The following is a 17,414-nucleotide window of genomic DNA, read 5'->3' on the forward strand; positions in this document are numbered from 1 at the left end:
ACAATTTGAGCACTTGGTATATTTCTGTCATTATTTCCTCTGTGAAACTCTTTATTTCATCTTTCCCATTAAAAAGAGCAGGTGTATAAAGGAACACAATCACAACTGTTAATAAATCAGCACCTACAGCTGTATTTAGTGCTCTTTAAGACAAAACCTGAAGGACCTATGGCTATCAAGCTTCTTTTTGTTTGTTTCCAATCAGCTTCAGAGAAATCAGCTTGACACAAAAAAATCAAAGCAGTGTTTTTAATGTGCACAAAGTCTAGCTTCGTTCGTTCAGCAGTCCAATCCAGTTCCTGCAGAAAAGGAGTGGGTGGTTGCTGCTACCAACTTAAATGGAAGCAGGATCAGTCACGAGAGGAGGAATATCTAGAGCTGTTACATTGGATGCTGCAATACTTGCCTGAACAATGGAAGTACTCCGAAGGACGCGCTCTTGGATACCTGTCCAGCAGCACAAACTCCTAATCCTCCCATCTGTACCACCACCACAGGTTCATTATGTTAAATCAGAGCCCAAAGACACCATCCTATTATGTAAAATGCATGCATTTTAACTTCAGCCAGAAAGGGCTACTTTCAATTTACGCTGCTAAATGCACTGGCTAATTTCAATAGCAATCATTTGAAAACACAATTCATTTTTACAGCTTGTTTTGCCATGTGAAAGCTTCCTGTGCCCTCAGATGCAAACTGAGGTGCCTCTGTCAATTTTGTACCCTGTAAGAAGTCCGTAAGACACAGGAACCTTCACTTGTGCAGATGCATGCCTAAAATTATCAGAATTAAAAAAGGTAGAAAGCGTTTGAACTCACACACGCTGCAAGTGTTCACTCATTTGAGAGACACAAATATAAAACTGGTGTTCGGGGCAGCCAAGCCCTCTCCCACCGTTGTTTGAGCAATAGTGCATTCTAGAGTGGCAAAATCCAGCGCTCACTGACGGCAGCGAGAGTCACCCTGATGACTGCACCAGGCACCAGATGAAAAAGCCTGGATTTCCCTGCTCCCGAGAGCTTTGGATCTGTCTGAGCACACGCTGCCACACGCAACAGCTCTGGCGTGCTGCACTGAAGTTCGGCTGAAGAAGCTGACAGCCCTCCCCCGGATGGAGATAAAATGGGCAGATTCGCTTTATTTTACACCAGCAGCTGACCCACAGCTGTAAATCAGCCACCAAGGGGCCCACTGGACAGCACACAAGCCTCTCCATAGATTTCCAACTAAAGTGGCCCTGGGTTCTCCAGGGTTCTCTTCACAAAATGCAAGAAATGACAGCAGGTAACTGTACTCCTATTTTCATGCTTAGGAAGAACTTATTTTTCCAGATCCTGATGTGAGTTAAAGCAGCCAACGCTCTAAATCGAAGTGGCACCGCAAAACGATTTTTTCTTCAAGTGTTCATCCACCCCGAAGAAAATCCTAATAAATATACATTTTTGCCGTCGCTTCCAAAAGATGGACAACCTTACTCACAAAATCCACCCCCCCCCCCCCCCCAGACGCCTCTGTCTCTCCGTGCTGGCGGTGCTCCCAAGGAAGACCCATGCGCGCTATTGCTCCGGGAAAAGACAGGCTAATCCCCAGCCCTACCACCAACCCCTGAAAAGGGCCGGGCAGCGGGGCCAGCCGGCTCCTGCCCAGCCATATGTCAGCTTTGCTACAGCGGAGTGAAAGTCTCCCCCAAGCCCTTTTAGCTCCCCCGGCTCGACAGCACGCACTTTTCGGGGTTCCCTGAATCCCCCGCTCTTGGTGGGAGAACGGAGCCAGGCTGCAGCCCCCGGCTCCAGGGGCTCCCCGGCGCACACGCGAACTTACCGGGGTGGCGCGGCTTTCCTGGCGGCGGAGGGAGCCCGGCTCCGGAGAGCACAACCGGCCGCACTACCGGGGCCGGCACAGCCACCTCGATTAAAAAAGTATATTCCAGCTACCCGCACCTGCTTCGCCTCGGGATCCCCCCGCATCGGCGGGGGAGGGGGCGTATTTTAAGGTCAACTTCGCCGCTCTCCCTCCTCTGCTCATCTCAGCACGAACCCCCTCCCCACCCCGGAGGAGAGGGGGAGGATCCCCGCCCCGGGCTCCTCTGCCCGGGCACCGATTTAAAGGTAGAGATAAAACAAGCCCCGATGACTCGCAAAGCCAGAGGGGGTGGAGGAGTGTCGCCGTCCCCTGCCCCCCCCTCTCCCGATGCCCCGCAGCCCCCCAGCCCCACTCACCACATGCAGCTCCACCTGAGAACTAAAGCATGGAGAGGGGGAGGTCGGAAACTCTCGCCCTAGAGCAGCTCCATATGTCGCTCCTCGCCGCGCCGCTCCGGGGAGGGGCCGGGTGGGATGCGGAGGAGGAGGAAAAGAGGAGGAGGAGGAGGAAAAGAGGAGGAGGAGGCAGGAGCAGGCGGCGTGAGGATTTAAGCCTCCGCTCTGCCCCGGCGGCTGCGATCACGCAGCATTATACAATGGAGGAGGAGGAGAGGAAGGAGGAGAAGGAGGAGGCACCACCAGCCCCGGCTCCCAGCACTTGCCGCCAGCACTGACGACAGGGGCGGCTCCGGCGAGCTCCTCACCCTCCGGCCCGCGTCAAAGCTCCGCCTCGGCCCCGGCCTTCCTCCCCCGCCCCCCCCCCCCCCCCAACCCCCGCGGCTGCTCCTGCTCCTCCTCCTCCTCCTCCTCCTCCTCCCCCGCTCCGGCTCCCCGCGCTGCCCACGCGTGCCCCGGCCCCGGGCGGGCGGCGCGGCCCCCGCAGCCGCCGCGGCTTCCCCGGGGAGCGCCGGGCCGGCACAAAGGCGGGTGCCAGCGCGCCCCGACCGCAAATATGACAAGTATCCCTGCTATCCGGTGGCGGGGACCCGGCCGGGGCACGGGGCTCTGCCAGCCCTGCTCCCCGCGCGGGGCTGCCCCCGGATTGTCCCGGTACAAGGCAAAATTCTCCCCCCCCGCACCTCCGGTCAGCCCCCGGCGCGGCCAAGCGCAGCCGGGGAGAGGGGGGGATGTGGAGAAAGCCCGGAGCGCTGCCGGCCGCCCCCCGCCCCGGGACCTCACCTGGGAGCCGAGGGAGGCGGCGGCCCCCGTCCGTGGAATCCTCGCTGCTAATTTGGGCTGTGCAGGTACCAGCGAAGCACAAAAATGAGGCCAAACGGAGATGTTCGAGCGCGCGAAGACTTGGGGGAAGGAGGGAAGCGCTCGGCACCAGGCGCTATCTGGAAAGAAGATGATTATTTTAAGTCACCTCAATGATTGAGTTTTGAAAGGGGCTGTAATCCCAGCCGGCGCTGTTAAAGGCGATTCAAACACCTTATAGTTTTGGCTGTAGCCCCAGCAGGCATCTCGGATCGTTCCGGCCTTTCATGTTCCACTAAACCGGCTGTACTTCGGGACAATAAAGCTTTAAGACCTAATATAAAGGCGATTATTAGTCATTAATACCACAACTCGTTTAGGTATTATGCTCAAAACGGTCTGTAATGATTTGTGATCAATCAACATGATGGTCTTGCTAGAAACTAAGTTCCATTTTCAGTTAGAAAACCGAAAAGAAGGATACCTTTAGAAGAAAGGTTTCCTTACCCTGGAAACTGTATCTGACAAAAATCCACAAAGGAAAAACACCACCAAACAATTAAAATAGTGAATCTGCCAAAATAAAACGTGACTAAGTGCTGATTTTATGCATTCTTAAAATCAGAATTGAAAAGGCCCCATCAAATTGATGTTAAAACACCAGGACTGGCACTTGAGCACTTTGCTGAACTCACTGAAAAGGACGGGAAGGGCATCAGATCTAAAAACCGACGTTTTATTTTGCCGGTTTGGAGGCCTCAGCACACCTTTCCCCTTCCATCCCTGCTATCAGCCATTCCTTTGAGGAGATCCAAGCTCTCTCATCCCGTATCTGTGGCACAGAGTTAGCTAAACCAATCTGCAAAGCAATTCACGAGCCATTTACTGGATTTTGACGAGTGATTTGCGAATTGCCCAGGAGCTGGCAAACATTAAAACCAGAATCTCCCTGGCTGGATACTTTCCAGCAGCAAGGCACTGAAATTTGGTCCTTCTGCCTGGGGAAACGAGTCTCTCCCTGAAATTACCAGCGTCACAACAAAATCACTAAATAAAAGGAAAAGGTTCATCTTCTTTAGAGCCTGAGTGATACCTGTTCAATGGGCTTCTACTCAAAGCCACACAGAATATTTGTAATACTTGCACATTGTTGGCTGGGTTGTTTGGGGTTTTATTATTGCGTGCCAGATTTACTGAATTTCGGGGCCCCATTCCACCCTCCTTTAGAGCAGATTTGTCACCCGGCGGGATCTGGCCTTGCGCAATTGCGCCGTGGATGCGCCCAGCCGAGCAGCGCCTGCCTTCCGGAGCTCAAAGTCCGCAGCAGGTTTACAGTCCCCGTGCCTGGGTGTGTGCACGCTATCACCGGCACCAGAGGCACAACCACAAACATTTGCTAAATAAGCAGCTGGGCTCCAGCCCGATATGCGCAGCCCCGATCTTGCCATGTTACAGTCGGCAGTAAAAAGCCTGAGCCTGTGTCATTCGAGTTTTAAACGCTTCTGACTTCGCTCGCTTGCTCCAATTTTACACCAGCATAAGAAAAAGCTCGCCGCCCCTTCTGTTTCCTACTGTAACTCTCCCGAGTCTTTCTTGGCAGGAGTTTACAGTCACGCTGCAACTCAGACTGTGCCTCTGAACACAACTAGTACAACCTGCATCCACACTCAGAAGCACTCCCAGCTGAGCATAGGTCACGATACGGATCGATATGAATAGAGCTCCTTCCTGTGCTTCGTGCCCAGCACAGGCTCCAGCGCGGCGGGACGAGCTCGGGCTATGCAAGGGGAATAATCCCGCTGCCGACTGCTCCTCACATGGCCCCACACCTGACTGAGAGAGACCTTTCTGGCCAAGCAACTCTGCTCTGCAGCTCCGGAGAAGCCTGACCAGAAGGTGTCTGCAAGACCCAAATGCAGTTTGCCCAAACACTTCAGTTAAGCACGGAGAAGCAGCCTGCAATGGAGCCACAACGTGCTGTGCTAGGAAGTGTGTCGGCAGAGGTTTCCAGAGCCTGCGGGAGGGTGGGAAAGTCTCAGCGTCTGCAAGGAGGAGCCACCCAAAATGCATCCCATTTCAGAGCCATGCATGCATGGGCTTCCTAGGGAGTAGTAGCACAGGTTTAGTTGTGCAGTCATAGCCTTGACATAGGCCCTTGAGCTGCTCACATGTGAAGATGACACAGTAAAAGAGAAGGAGCTGAGCTGTGTCTTTCTGCAGCAGTACCGACCTGACGTGGGCTACAGGCATGGCCTGAGTGCAGCCCTGGTATTGAGCAAGGATGGTCAAAGCCTGTCTGATTGAGGCCAGCTCTCATGAAGATCATTCAAAAACCACATCTGCATTGAAGATAAATAAATGAACAAGGTAATAAATGAACAAACAGAAATCAAGGATTGGGAAGGAGGAAACAGGCACTGGACTTAATAAATCAATTAATTAGAAACACTACAGACTGCCAGGTAATCTGCCCATCAACATGCGTGCTGATTAGGAAAGAGTGGCAAAGTTTGTGCTGGAATGTTGGCATCCCTTGCACTTTTCAAAAATAGAGGGAGTGAACTGCTTCCTGTGCTTCTAATTGCATCCTTGGCCTTTTCCTTTCTGATTGCAGTACGTATGAATACTGTGAGATTTCATCAGGTAATTGTTCAACACAACTTCATTTTCTCCCTGGATGTCTTTGCTTTGGTGCATGCAGAAGCTGGCAGGCAAACACCTAAAGCTGCCCACCAGAGCAGACAACTTTTTGCAAATCAAGACCCCCTCAGCACTGGTACCTCGGGAGAAGCTAGACAAAGGGCCTGCCTACAGCCAGAGCTGCTCGTTCCACTCGAGCAGCGAGGCTCTCCTGGGTAAGGAGAAAGCACACTGCAAGCAAAGGCACGGTTAAACACTGCTCACACCTCGTGCAGTCTCTCTTCAGGCTCAGCACTGACCTCCAGGAGTAGGGCCCTTCTCGTGTGAGGCTCAGCCACAAATAAAAACAAGTTCCTCAGTAAAAAAACTGGGGTGCTGCATCACTGCAGTCTGCACCTGTACACAAGCAGGGAGGGAGCTGCACCTAGGAGCTGGGCTGCTTTCCTTGGGATTTCAATGGCTTTGTCTTCTTTTTTTTTGCTGGTGCAACTCTTCCACTTTAACAAGGCTGTCCCATGTGTCCCAAGGCACAGGAGTCAGTAAAAACCAAATGAAGGAATGCTCTACCCCTTCTCACTCCAGTTTTAGCTCTTTCCCCCCTCTTCATTTTCTGCTTTAGTTCATATTTTTCTCCTTTAATGTTTTTTGTGGCAGTAGGAGAAACACTGTTCCCTAGAATGCATAATATGCTTAATTATCATTCTTGGTTAGTTCTCTAGGAAAAAAAAAACCCTACAGGAGAAATCAGTTTAATTAATGAGTATGACCAAATGCAGCCTTAGTTCTAATGCAGTATCATATATTATATGTCCAGTTGGGCAGTTGATCTTCTTTGGGTAAAATGAACAGCGATGCAAAAAACAAGGGAGCTCATGAATCAATATTCTGAGTGCAACTAACCCCTTTTGTATAGTTATTCTAAGCTTCCTACAGATTTTGATGACAATGTCAGTTCCCAAATACTGCTTTTGGCTTTGGTAATGCAGGATCAGGCCTGTACAGTCTAGTAATAGGAAGCTATTGCTTGGCAGTACCCAGGATTGTGCCACATGGTAAATTCATTAAGTAATTAAGGGAAAAAACCCAACTCTTAACTCCAGGATAGCTCTCAAATAGCCATACCAAATAAAAATCCCCAGTGTGTGCGAACGACAGGGGTGGCAAGGTTTCACCTGAATGTAAGATTTGGTGATTTAGATGTTTTTCAGAAGGGCTACTCTTCACATACTAAATTATTAAGGAAATATTATGGAACAGGATTATCAGGAAAGAAAAAAAAAAAAAAGCAGTGTGCATTAGCTGGCTTAGTCAGAGGAGGTTTTGCTGCATTCCTCATGCACGGAGATGACTCCCTCCCTCTGTAATTCCCTGTGCACTCCCAGTCCTCTGGAGACTGTTGGTGTGCATCATCCTTGCTCCAGCTGAAAGACTGTCCTCTGACAGAGGTTCAGGCTGCCTACCATTGCTGTGTATCTCCTCACATCTTTCTGCCTTTTAATAAAAATCTGTGCTCCTTCCCAAATCCCTTTCAGGCTGCATCCCCTGCAAGATGTGCTTCATTCCTGGCCCAGGCCAGACTGTTCACACTGGCACTGCCTGTATGGCACACAGGCTCCTAAAACAGTCTCCCCCTTCCAATCCTGCTTCTTGTGACACAGTGAATTGTACTCGGCACCGAGCTGAGTTTTAAACAATTTCAGGCAGCTTTTCTTTCCCTTTCAATGCTCACTCTGCAGTCTCTATCAAAAGCACAAGTCATTCTTTTCTGGAACACTTGGTTACTTTTTTGAAGAGAGGCTATGCTGATGTCCTGATATTCATCTCATACCAGGGCCAGTGGATCAAGGGGAAAAAAAATTCTGCAGATAAAACCAAAGCTCCTGTTTTAGAGCTGGGGAGGGAATACTTCTAATCAAGAAAAAAAACCCCACAGAAACAGTGGGAAAAAAAAATAGAGAGATGGGCAGTCTTCAGGCCTAATTAACCACTGGTGTAAACAGATGTCGCTGCAATCAAGCCAGAAGACTTCGGGCCACCCACCAGCCTTGAGCACAAACCCAACACGAGCCTGAAAATCTTAACAACGTGCAAGCCACACACACTTCAGCACAAAGGTCACCACCACATCCCCAGTGCTGAGGGACCACCTGCTCCTTGCTCACCAGGGGAGAACAGCTCTACTCCTCTGCCTTACCCTGCACAGACTACAGCCCTCTCCTGAAGCAAAGCTACTCCTACAAAGCTCTCCATGGAGCCATACATTTCTGGAGCACAGATGCTCCCCACACTTTTCCTAAACGCTCTTGAAACCTGAAAGAGGCCTGGGTGCATAGGCAGGCTGGAATATGTTTAGCACTGCTCAACCTTGCTCAGATGCCATAGGCTTGATGGACCAAATGGGGCTACCAGTGGGGTGACCAGAGGCTTCCAGAAGTGGATGTTCCTGCTCAGATTTGTTGCATTGAAGCATTGTACAACAGTTACAAGGAGTTTGAGGCTGGGAGGGCACAACTGAAATGGTGTTGTGGCTGCAGTGCTGATGTAGGATGTCACACAGCATTTCAATAGGTTAAGCAGGACTTAAACCATGTCACTGGAGTTAAACGTGTTTGTGCTCGGATGCATTACCAGAAAAAAAAGCAAAACAAAACAAAACCCAAACCAGCAACAAGCCATCTCAATCCTTATTTATATGAAAACATGAGTTAATACATGGACATCCAAATGAATGCACTCACCTATAGCTGCTTTTGCTGGCTGGAATACAACCTGTAAAGCACATTAATGCTGCTATGCAGATTTGGGGGCTTGGGCCTATTGTTTAAAACTAGCTTCTGCATCTTCTTAGAGCCTCTAGATTCAAAGAATACTTACCAAGACAGGTGATTTTTCAAAGTAATTCAAATTTGCAATGATAAATCCTTTCTCTGACTGTCCCAGGTGCAAAATTCTTCACAGACGATGTTTATCTGTACTCCTTTCAGACAGAGGTTTCTGAGGGTCTAATTTTAAGTAAACAGTGAGTGACCTACACCACTTCTTTAAAAAAAAAGAGCAAAAAGCCAAAACCAACAAACCCCAATAAAACAGAAGTTGAATCTGTAGGGCCAAATTCAGAAGAGAAAGAAAAAAAAGGGAGCTGGCAGAAAACCTAGCACAAGAACATCAAATGTAGCAGCATTAACTCCCACTGCCATTCTGTTCCTCTACAAATAATTGGAGTTCATACAGAACTGAACTCATTGAGTCAATGCAGTGAATGCACAAGTCTTTCTGTTTTAACCCTTCACAAAATCGGTAACTCCTTAGATTATGTGCAAAGAGAAAAAAAAAACCAAAAAAAAAAGACTGAATGAGTACATCAGATGCTTTTAGTGACTATGCCTGTGGTAGTGATTCATTTTGTCTTTCTACATTCCCTAGTGCTAGCACGGCTAAGAGTCAGCAGAAGCTCATACTGCATATGCAGGTAAACACACTGTGGGTGATGTCTGCATTTCTTAACTCTACCTAAAACCACCCCATAACCGTCAGAAATGCATTTTATCTTTCTGAAGAAAAAGGGAACTGCACAAATTAATTTAGGTTCTCCTCTAACCTTTTTTTTTTTTATGTTTCACTTTAAAGGAAGCTGTTCATTTATAGTGACCATTAGCCAAAGGCTAAAAGAGGTTTACACCTAATTAGTATTCCCAAGCAAGGATGAAACACTAAATCACTGCAAACCCACCCAGCATTTAGGTCCTACCAACAGGACAAAGGAAAAAAGCTGAAATTCCACCATTTATCATCAGAGTCCCCTTCCTTTCACACCTCTTAATGGTCTCTTTCTTCCTCCCACAGTGACTCTGGGGTGCTAATGTCCTTGAAATGTGGCAAGGGTGTGGAAGAGGAGAGGGGCAGCTCTCCTGTCTGGTCACACCCATGAGACATAGCATGTGCGGGCATTTACAGGGCTGCAAAAGAAAAGAGTAGGGAAAAAAAAAAAAAGAAAGAAAAGAGAGATGTCCTGAGCAGGGATGGCATGGAGGTAGGGAAGAAGGTGCTGCATGTGGCATAAACTGTGGTGGTTTTCTGTGACCGCCATAAGCAGGTTGCTCAAACAGTAGTAATTGTCCCCTTTTATTTTTATTTTAGCCTTGGTGAGGGGGCAAAACAGGGACATAATTGGAGTACAGAAGGAAACAAGTCAAGGGAAAGGAGTGGACCCAGGAAACAAGGAGGATGAGCTGCATTCCCATTGATGGTGCTGCTACCGAGTCCAGGGTCTTCCCTTGTTTAACCACTGGACAGCAGCAGGAGAAGAAAGTAACACGAGGCGTATCACTGAGGCTTTCCCTGCTTCTCCCAGCCATAAACTTCCCCAGCACACGTGGGATGGGCAGAAGGCCCCCAAACCCCTCTCTCTTTCACAGAGATCCACTTTCCTGCTGAGGTTCAACTTTGCAAACCAGTTTCTATGGGATTCATTTGTAGAAGGGAAGGTGCCAACGCCTGAGCTGTAACTCCTGCCCACCCAGAGCAGCCACTGGTACTGCAGAGAGAGGCACCACCAGAGCTTTTGCAAGAGCTGGGCAGAAAGAGGCACCCTCTGCCCAGAGGCTCACAGCAAGGGGCCAGCCAAGCCAAGGAGGGATGATTGTCCATCTGCTATCACTCATGCCCCAGTGTGTTTTCTAATCATCCACACCCAGGGGACATTCCTAGTGTGTTTCCTGCAAAGCAAAAAAAAGTCATAATAAACCCCAGCTACTTTGCCTGCTTACCTATTACCTATAGTAGACATAACCTTCATGTTAAATGTTTTTCTTTTTTCTTTTTCCCTCTGAATCTGCTCTTCTGCTAACTTTACTGTACTCTTGCTGGATGTTCAGACCCTGCCATAAGAGCAATAGAAGTTAGGCAGCTGTCAAAGTGCTGATAATTTGACTCCACACACATACCCAAATACTACTGCCAAGCAGGTCAGCATACAGAAACTTCTTTTTGCTGGCAGTGCTCTTCAAAGAAACTCTTCCTTCTCTGAGCAGCTGGGAAAGTGCAAGTGCCCGCTCCTTACTCGACCTGTGGGGTTCATAGAAAGAGCTGCCCCCAAGAACATCAGTGCATTACTCCTGCCAGCAAAAAGGGAGGCCTGGCATTTGATGGGTTTGTTTCTCTTTTAAAACCAGAACAACCTAAACCAAATCACCTCTGTTAGACAAACATTGTCTTCCATGAGATGTTCAGACCTCAGCCTCCCAAGATCCTTTTGCTAGCTGCCACAGCCAATGTGGGCACAATAATGAGAAGGAAATGCATTGGTTGTCTTGAACTTCACTTTCTTTCATTTAGCGAAGATTCCCCTTAAATAAATGGAAGTAGGGAGATCTTGGAATAAGCCTTAGCAAGTTTTAATCACACTTTTTCTTCTTGCAAGCGAGCCGTCATTCAGTAGCTAGGTGGTTCTAAATAAAGAACTCTAGTCAACAACAGGAAATAACTCCCACAGAAAAAAAGGGCAGAATACAAACTCGCAGCAACTCTCGTACATAGCTCACAACGGCCTTTTGTTCCATGCACATTAGGTCCAAAATCTTTACTTTTCAGAACATGTTCTTACTCCAAGTAATTCAAAATTATTTTTAACTTGTTGCAAGTACGGATCCCTTCCTTGCCTTCCTCCCAAAAAAGTCACATTAAAAGACAGAAAATCACAAGCTAGCCCCATTTTCCCTCTTTCATTTAGTAAATATGGACATTCTAGGAATGCCACATGATGGCCAGGATTTAAGAAAGCTACTGATGATGGGGGTTTTATCTTTTTTCCCTTGTGTTTTTTTTTTTGGCTGGGGGAGATGCACTGTTGTGTTCTCAGCTGCAGTTTACATCCTTCACAACGTTCAAAAACCACTGCATGTTCAGAAAGTACAAAGCACCTGGTCTGTGGGAGTGGGATAGAGGAGAAACCACACATCTCTAGCCACTTATTAAAAACTCAGGCTACTGCCTAGATTCATCAGCTTTTAAATTATACAACACATTACACACACATAACAGGCCAATGACTGAGCACAGGCACCAAGCACAACATCCAAAAGTGCACAACCAAAACCCCTTAAAGAATACACTGGTTGATTCCATCTGGCTTTGAAAAAGTGTGGTTTTAGTGTGCCAAGGGGGGAATTTTAAGATGGCTGCTGCTTGTTGGCTGCTATGGATAGGCCTCTGCAGGAGGTGGGAGAGCCTCTTTAGGAACGTTGCTATCACTTGTGGCAAGTATCTTCTGGAACACAAGCACAGATATAGCAGGTTTCAGTGGCCAGCTGATTCCAGCATCTCCCCATCAAATCACCTGACGTGGCTCTGTCACACTGCAACTGAACTGCAAAACCAATTTCCATTCTAGAAATAGAATGTTTGAGTTATACAGCTGCAAGAACCAGGGTTACAGTTCCAGGCTGGATTTTTGTCTCTGGAATATGCAAACTGGCTCAGTGTGCATGTGTGTGTACTGTGTGTTTGTGTGCACATGCAACCATCAAAAGTTTGCACAAAGAGCAAATCACATTTGCTTCCTAATGCACAGTGAACACACGGGCTGAAGCAAATCTAGCCCCAAATGGATGGTTGTATTTTAAAGTCCTCAACAGTGGGTTCAATCCTGAGCTTGCAATTATAGCCTTTTCGTGTTTAGAAAATAGATGTCACTGCTGACAAATCCAGACTCCTTCTGAACCTTTGGAAAGGAATAAAAATTGACAAGGTAAAGTATCCTAGAGCAACTGTCCCACTGTTCCCCAGTTCTCACCCATGAGGTTAAATACTACAGCGATTTCAGTGGGACCAGCACACTTTAAAAGATGTAGTCACTCTGTCTTTTTCTCTCTCTCGCTGAATGATATTTCTGCCCACATGCACTGACACATACCGTGTCTAACAAGGCTGTGATTCATTTTCAGTTCTAGTCATGCTCACAAGTGATGCAGTGCACTAGCTGTGCCTTCAGGATCTGCGTAATTTAGCTTCATTTTCTCTGCCCCCACCCTGCATTAAGTGAAGTTCCAACAAAGCCAAGTCATCACCCACCAACTCCCCCTCCCACCTGCTAGGGGGATGTATACAGCAGGAATCTGAATAATAATAATAATAAAATTAAATTAGTTTTTTTAGAAAGAGAGAGGAGGGGATGAAAGCTTGAGAAATATCATGAATTGTTAGAAAGCTTTCTAACAGTGAATAATGTGAGTGAATAATGATAATGGGATGTATACTACCAGATCACTGAAGCAGCTGTATCAGCCCTGAATCATCTCCCCATCCACGTTAAAAGCAGCACTGTGTCTTGCATCGTGAACATCCCGCAAGTTCATGCTAAGGAGTGATTGACATTAAACCTGAATCCCTGATTTACGAAGGCAAACACCTCCTCAGCCCCTCCCACAGTAGCCTCGTGGTGACCATTCGCTGGTCCCCTGGCCCTGCAGCCACTCTGACCAGGCACAAATGTCAGTGGGAGCCGTCAGCACGTCCCGCACCCAGCGGCCACCATCCATCACGCATCGCACACGGTGGTTTTGTGATACAAATTACAAGCTGCTTCTGAGCTAAACTCCATGTATTTGAGGCATGAGGCCAAGCTTGAACAAAGTGAAAGACAGGCTTTTTATTTGATAAATCTCATTATCTCGCTGGCATTCAAAATTCATCTCAGACACAGAAATGCATCACAAAGTAGTTCTCTAGTTACTTGGAAGAGCCAAGATGCTTTAACATGTAAGTTAAAAGGTGTTTACACACCTACCACACTAACATTTCTAGCTCTCCTCCACCTTCAACCTGGAACTATGTTTTGATGGAACAGAAAACTTGATTTTCTAAAGAAAAACAAGTAAATCACATTTCTTCAGCAAAGATCCCTAGACAAAAGCGAGTCACTGGAGACTCCTTCAAGCAGATCTTAGTGATCTGCATGATTTCCTTAATCCCTAACCAATGACACAGGATAAAAGGAACCAAAAGCTAGAAGGTACTTCAACACTACAGGTGTAATACTGAGAGGGTCACCGTCACCTCAGAGTTACAGTGATGAAATGAACACATATCACCTTTCTTCCTTTACATGAAACATCTATGTGGTGGGAGCTTTGCATAAGTCAGGTACAGCCTCCCAAGCTAAGCAGCCTCTCCTGTTGCTGACCCCCATTCATGACCAACATGAGCAAGCCAGAGTAGGGATTAAATTCCCTACTTGCTGTCAAGGTCCATCTCCTTCTCTTCCTCACTCCCCAAGTGCTGACTCAGCATGACCGTGCAGCTCACCAGCCCGCTTGCTGGCACGTCCCCACTTCAGATCCTGTTAAAGAAAGAACCCAAGAGGACACCAGAATTTTGAGCTACCCAAAGCTTGTCCAAGCTAGTGGTTGGGGGAGGTCTCTCTGCCTTCCCATCAACATCCTCTTTTCTGCCAGGACAAGCCTGGGCTGATCAGGAGCTGAAGAAACACATTTCCTCATGGTCATTTATTCCCGATCCATTCTCCTCCTCAGAAGCTCCCAGCTACAGCAAAGGAATGAAGGAGTGACCACAGCCAGGGAAGGGCTGATGTACATTTCTGATGTGTAACACACATGACCGTGAAGGGACCAGATCATCCCATGAGGCTGGTATCACAAAGGGCTCTGGGAACTCCGAAACATTTGGAGGAGGATCATTCCCGGGGCTGGATGCTCGCTGGGAGTAACGGGTCAGGCAAGGAAAGCAGCGGACTGTCATTTCAGCAGATGGGCTACTGCCTCATTTTGCAAATTGAAGAAATGAAGCACAGGGAAACGACGGGTTGGCTTATTGTGGAAATGAAAGTCAAGGCCGTGTGTTTTGATTTCCTGAGCTCTCCACACACGTCCAGCCTTCCTCATCCACGGAGTCATGCTGTAAACATCCTCAGGGCAGGGCCTACACCTCTCATTTGCTTTATGTCTGTGGCTTCCAATCTTCCACAGTTTGCGGATCCCTTCACGCTTTCCAATAGGGCTGTGCATTTAAACCTGCTGACAACAGGCTTGCTTTCCCTGGCTTTCCTGCACATCTTGCACGTAGCTCGTGGATCCTCGTGAGTCTGTTCTTTGTGGCCCTCTGCAGATTCCTATGTGCCCCTCTCTTCCTATCAACCCCTACACACCACCAGAGCCAGCAGCAGGCATTTTCAAAGTGGCCCTAACTCTGTCTAGCTGCCCTAATTCGAGACAAAAGCACAGAGCTTCCCTGTCATTTCAGCATTTCCCATCTCAAGGTATGGGAGCTGTTGATCTCCCACATGAAAATGCATTATGCTGTCAGCCCAGCCTAAGGGCTGTTATTTAATTTACTTGAGGAGGTAAGTGAAAGCCCCTTCATGCAAATGCTTACAATGTGATCTGGAAAACAGCAGGCGTAATTAGATAAAATGGCAGCAAAGCCCACCAGGGAAATAATGTTAATTCATGAGGATTTTCCTCTCCACCTCCCTCTCAGCAAGGTTTGAAGAAAGGAGGGGAGGAAAAAAAAAAAAAGAAAAAAACCAGAATGCACCTCCATGATCTATCAAGTAGGAAAACAGGACAGCAACCAGTGGGGTCATCTAGAAGATGCCTCTGCACATCACCCCTAGCAGGACTGGCAGCTCATGCTCCTAAGTGATGCAGCACTGAAAGCAAAAATTGCTCTGTCACTGTCATAATTTGATTTGAGTAGAGACATAATGAACCATCACCCCTAAACTTCACATCATCTCCTGACCAAGGCCTAGCCAGGCCATGGAGATTTGTCACATCACTGCAGACCCCTGCCCCCACAAACAATAACAACACCAGAACTCTTTTGCAAGTCTTGTAAGAAGATCTGGCATTTCCAGCCCACTCATGAATTCTTTCCCTCAAAAATATCCAGGAAAGGGTTCTGACCAAACTGTCACAGCATTGGTGGTAAAGGGGATCACGAGGACACCCCAATCCCAGCACACATGACACTGATCCGACATGGAGAGAAGCTCTCCCAGTGACCTGAGGAAACCACAGCTCTGTGTTTCTGCTGCTGCTGCCTTCTCCCTCCCACCTAGAAGCCAGCCAGGAAAGCCACCTCCTGATTGCTGACCTGCCACTACCAAAATGGATTCCAATTAGCCAACTCACTCACAGCTATTAGGAAAGAGAGACATTTTTTGTTGTTGAGTAATTACTCCTCATGAAATGGCTTACATCCCTAGTTGATTAGGTCACAACACACTGTGAACAAATTGATGTAACAGAGATATCTTTAACCTGATAAATTAAGGCATACTTTCTCAATATAGAAAGCTTAATTGAAGCCATGCAAGGGGTATTTACCAAAGGCATCTAGAAACAGAATTGTAACTGCACAAACAAACAACGGTTGAGATCCAAAGGCAGCAGCCCATACACATCCAACTCGCATATTTATTGGAGGGGAAAAAAAAAAAGCTAGTTTGTCTGTTTACTGTGAGGATAGTAAATGACTCAAAGTGAACAGAGTAGTTTGACATCAGCAGTTAAATATGTAAAGGCAAAATTCAGTGGCACACGTGAAGGAAAAGAGATTTTGCTTGTTTGCTTCCCTACATATTTTCCCCATCTATCAGAGGAGAAAACCTTTTTTTTTTTCCCTAGTCAGGGATTTACTTGCTGAAGCAATTAAGAGATACACAAAATATACAGAAAGCTGAATAACTGCACAGTTAATGCACCACAGCAAGGGTTCCCAAAATACAGTCCATGAAGTCCCCCTGGAAAAATCTTGAAGTCAGCCTGGGTTGTATTGCAAATAAGTTTGATTCCATTTACTCTCCCTTCACCAAGTCCTAATATTTAGTGTTTCTCCACAAATAAAACTTCATCTGCCTGGAGAACAGCAGTTCCTCCACCATTTCTATCAAGTCATCCATTGTAGTACACTGGTTTATTTAAAACCAAACCCAATTGCCCAAGCCCATAAATACCGACTGTTTCCTGATTTTGGGACTTGCCCATCTATTAAAAAGGAAGCCGTTCACTTTACAGACCGTGGCCCTAATCTTTCAAACAGTTTCGCCTGCGCTTAGCAGGAGCACGCGAGTACTTCGGTCCAATGTAAGCATTTGCTGAAGTGAGGCCAATGTTTCCTGTTGTAGTTAAAAGCACATTATACAGTGAGGATGGAAAAATATGTCTGCAACACAAAATCAACCCTTCTCTTCCCATTTCAGGACGAGGGGCTCGGGAAAGCACTCTCAATGTAAATCTATGTGACAAGGGCCCGGGTAGAAGTGAGTGCCACGAACAGCTTTATACCGTGTTGGCTTTCTAAGTCAGGAAACCAACTGGGTGTCATTTAATCTCCCAGATTAAAATCACTTAGCGAATATTGTATTGTTTCAGCGCTCGTGCTGTCAGCGCAGCGCTGGGGGCCTCGCCGGCGCTCTGCTGCTCGCTAACTCACCGCTAATGAAACCTCGCGCAGGAGCAGCTGCCGGAATCTGTGTCAAACTGCATCTGGCACCCATCTATCTTCCAGCCATCTAAATTCACCTCTGAAATCATACAAAAGCAGCCGCAGAGCTCCCTGCAGCCACTCCAACACACCAGGCTTTGTCTCATCAAGCCTGTTAAGCAATTTAAAGCAATTTATTTTTTTAATTTGCCTTGTGTTTTACAGCGGCAGCTTTCACAAAAGCAGCGAAGAAGTTAAGAAAAAGAATTGAGG

At 47.3% G+C, this 17,414-nt stretch overlaps 1 protein-coding gene across 3 annotated transcripts in view; it reads right to left on the reverse strand.

The window, feature by feature from the left end:
- SERTAD2 (SERTA domain containing 2) overlaps nucleotides 1–17,414 on the reverse strand; it is a 75,232-nt gene that overhangs the window by 15,656 nt on the left and 42,162 nt on the right. The window contains exon 2 of one of the 3 annotated variants that reach the window (XM_053974368.1): nucleotides 3,042–3,199. The exons of 1 other annotated variant lie outside the window; for it this stretch is intronic. The gene's annotated coding sequence lies outside the window, so the exon portion shown is untranslated. Of the gene's footprint in view, nucleotides 1–2,219; nucleotides 2,300–3,041; nucleotides 3,200–17,414 lie in introns of those variants that run through there. One more of the 3 variants, XM_053974370.1, reaches the window with a different exon arrangement.

Source organism: Vidua macroura, chromosome 3 (genome assembly GCF_024509145.1).
Source record: "Vidua macroura isolate BioBank_ID:100142 chromosome 3, ASM2450914v1, whole genome shotgun sequence".
Taxonomy (NCBI): domain Eukaryota; kingdom Metazoa; phylum Chordata; class Aves; order Passeriformes; family Viduidae; genus Vidua; species Vidua macroura.